Raw genomic sequence first — 3941 nt, 5'->3', positions numbered from 1 at the left:
TCCGACGGATATTTTACTATCCGTCGGAATTTCCTCGGAATATTTTCATTTTACCGGACAAATATTTCGCGAAAATTGAAATTAGAATTCCGACGGAATTCCGACGGATAATGTCCGTCGGACCCTAGGTTTTATAACCACGAGCCCCTTCTTCTTCCCCATTTCTTTCTTCTTCCTCTGCGCGACTTCTCTCTTCTCTCCGGCGATTTCCCCCTGAAATCCGACGATATCTCCGGCGATCTCCCCCTTTTCTTACACAAATCATGTAAGGACCCTATCCCACTCTCTTAGGTTCTATTTGTTAGGTTTTTGTGTAGTTTTGATAAATTTGTGTTAGGGTGATTGGTTAGGATTGTGATTTGGTTGTATAATAGGTTTAGAATTATGATTTGGTTGAATAATTTGTTTTGTTGAATTGATTTAGAATTTTTTTATAATTTTTTTATTTTTTTGTATTTATAAAATCGATTTTTGTATTTTACAAATCGATTTTTCTATATAATTTCGATTTTTTGGATTTTACAAAATTTGTTTAGTATATAAATTCGATTTTTTGGATTTTACAAAACATTTTAAATATATATAAAACTTTTTTGTGATTAAAAACTATTATTTGGGATTTAAAAATATTTTTAATATATATATATTATTAAAACTATTTTTTGTAATTATTAAACTATTTTTATTTATTAAAACTATTTTTTGTTTATTAGAACTATTTTTATATATTTATTAAATATTTTTAATATATATAAATCTTTTTTTGTGATTAAATTATTTGGGATTTTTTTTTTAAAAAAAATTAATTTATATATTTCTCTATTTATTAAATATATTTTTTTAATTTACAGGTCTCATGATGATCAGACCCGGCCTCGACAGCGTCGTGGTCGTGGTGGTACGGGGAGCCAGTCTCGGGATTCCAGCCATTTTCAGGATTCCCCTTCGCCCCACAGCTCCAACCATACATCTCCCTCTGCTGCACCCGCTCCTGCTCCTCTCGCTCCCGCTGCTGCATCCGCTCCTGTTCCTCCGGGTCCTCCGGGAGTGATGCGTGTTGCGGAGTTGGTTCAACAGCCCGGTCGTGACCATCTTCCGTATCTCACTCCGTATCCACATGGACGGGGTCAAACATGGTAATTAAACATTTTTTTTTCTTTAAATTTGGATTCATTATTAACCGTTTATTCTTTTTATTAGGTTCAACCGATCCGGGAACGGGATCAGCGCATGGATCAACCGTATGATGTACTCGGCCCTCGACAGTGGACATCCGACTTTCACTCACTTCCCTACCGACAAGCAGGTTCTGTGGTTTCGTCAGTTTGCGGTAAGTATTCTAATTTTTTACTTATATTTTTAATCTTTAATATAAATTTTCTACTAATTGTGTTTTTTTTTCAGCAAGAGTTCAACTGGAATTCCGATGAGACGCTCTTTATCTATCACCACTTCGTCCATAAAGTTATGGACAACTATGGGAAGCAGATCCACGAGTGGAAGAAGAAGTGGGAAATCAATAAGGTTCGATTTAATTTATTAAACAATTTTTTAATTTATTAAACTATTTTTTAATTTATTAAACTATTTTCTTTTTTTTTTTATTAAAAGGTCCCAAAGTCGATGAACGACACGGTCTGGAAGGAGTTGTGTGCGCATTGGGATAAGGAAGAGACGAAAGAAACTTCTTCCACCAACTCCACCAACCGCAGGAGCGACCGTAAAGGGAAGGGCATCTACAAGCATAACTTGGGTGCTCAATCTATTGCCACTCTGGGAGATCGCATGGTAAGTTCAACCGCTTTTTCTTCAATTATTTGAGTTTCAGAATTTTAATTTATTGTGCATTTCTTCTAATTTCTAATGTTTCTTTAATTTATGTTTTTTTTCAAGGCGGAAGAAAATGATGGCGAGCCGGTTGATGATCTCGCCCTAATGAGGAGGGCGTATACCAACAAGAAGACCGGCCAGATTGATGACGGTCTTGTGAGGGACGTGGTCGACCTGGTCCAAACTCAGGTGGTAGACGAAGTGTCTCAGCTTCAAACCGAGGATGACGCTTCGACGGCTTCGACCAACTTGTCCCGGTTTCGAATCAACGAAATCGTTGAATCCGTAAGTTTTTTTTTTTTAAAGTTCAATTCATTTATTTCTTGGTTTAAATTTGTAAATTTGGCTATTTTCTATTCAGTCGGTTCCAAAGAAGAAGGGACGTTTGGTCGGTTTGGGTCGTCGCACCCGGTCGGTTCCTCCTTCTTCTGCACCACCGCCCTTTGTTGATCCAGAAGTACTTACGGCTCAGTTGAAGGACAAAGATGATCGTATATCTTTGTTGGAGACCCAGATGGCGGCTCAACAGGCAGGCTATGAGGCACAGATGAGGCTGAACCAGCAAATGATGGGGATGATGCAGAGGATGTACCCGAACGAGGTGTTCCTGGACGTGCCAGACCCGTAGTTTTTTTTTTTTCCAAAAACTCGGAATGTTTTATTTTTATTTGTGAAACTTTGAATATTAATTAATATGATTTCAATTTTAATTTTAATTTCATATTTTCGAATTTAAATTTCAGAAATTTTTTTTTTTTAAAAAAATTAATATTTTTTACATTCCGAGGAAATTAATTATATTTTTTACTCGATCGATCGATGCGTTTTTGGGCATAAATCCATCGATCGATCTGTTTACAAAAAAACGTTCGGAATATACCGAGGAACCGGTTCCTCGGAATATACCGAGGGAAATGTCCCTCAGAATATTCCGAGGAATATGTCCGTCGGTATATTCCTATCGATCGATGCATATATGTCCAAAAACGCATCGATCGATGAACGTCCGAGGAAATATCCCGACGAAGTTCTCCCTCGGTATATTCCGAGGACATTTCCGACAAACTAGTGATCCTCGGAATTTCCTCGGAAGATTGTTTCCTCGGAATTCCGTCGGAAAATTCCGAGGGATTTCCGAGGAAAGAAGAAATTCCGAGGAATTATTTCCGACGACTTGTTTCGTCGGTATGTCGTCGGAATAACGATATTCCGACGAAATTCCGACGATTTTTTTCCCTCAGAATCCTTGCTGTTTTCTTGTAGTGAGAATGTAAGTTTTCTTTTTTATTTTTTTTCTATATTTATGTTGATACAAAAAAAAATTATATCATAAAAACTAATGTGTTCATGATTTATTGTAGTGGTAGGTATTGCATCTATTTGCAAATTATATACTTATTTTACTATAAAAGTTCACGAAAATATAATTGTTTTATTTTAATGTTGATATACCTCCATTTATAATATGGTATATTTTATACATAATTTACAAACATGTTTAAATGATTTGAAAACACATAATCTCAATCACGTAAATTATTTTATGTAACTGTGTAAATTTACTGTAAGTAATTTCATTTTCCATAATAAACTAAGATAAATATTTAAAATAATTTAGGTAATTGAGATTATGTGTTTTCAAATCATTTAAACATGTTTGTAAATATATATTTTTGTTAGTAAAAACCCACAATATCTTTATTTTTGAAAAAAAAATATTAATGATACATCTCTCACTTTTAAAAACGTGTATGTAGTTTTATATTTCAATATTTCAATTAATAAATATGAGTGGAAATATAAATAGAACTGGTGTCCAAGAAAAAGCTCCAAAATCTCATTAAAAATTCAGACTATGTATATAATATGGAAGTATTATAATATGGTGAAAACCAAAAGGAAGTATTGTAATATTATAATACCATATAATAGCTGAGGTTCACTATTATGTTTTTTAACTTTCAGGTTTTGGATATCTGAGAACCTCATTATATATGTTGGTTTCTATGATTTTTCTAAACAATATTACATTGTGTTTTGTTCCTTGTATAAGGAGGACGCACCATCTGATGTAAGTATGTAACAAAACTCATGATTTGTTCATGTTTCCT

This window comes from Brassica napus, chromosome C4, assembly GCF_020379485.1.
Source record: "Brassica napus cultivar Da-Ae chromosome C4, Da-Ae, whole genome shotgun sequence".
NCBI lineage: Eukaryota > Viridiplantae > Streptophyta > Magnoliopsida > Brassicales > Brassicaceae > Brassica > Brassica napus.
The sequence above is the reverse complement of the archived record's forward strand: the minus strand, read 5'-3'. Positions refer to the sequence as shown.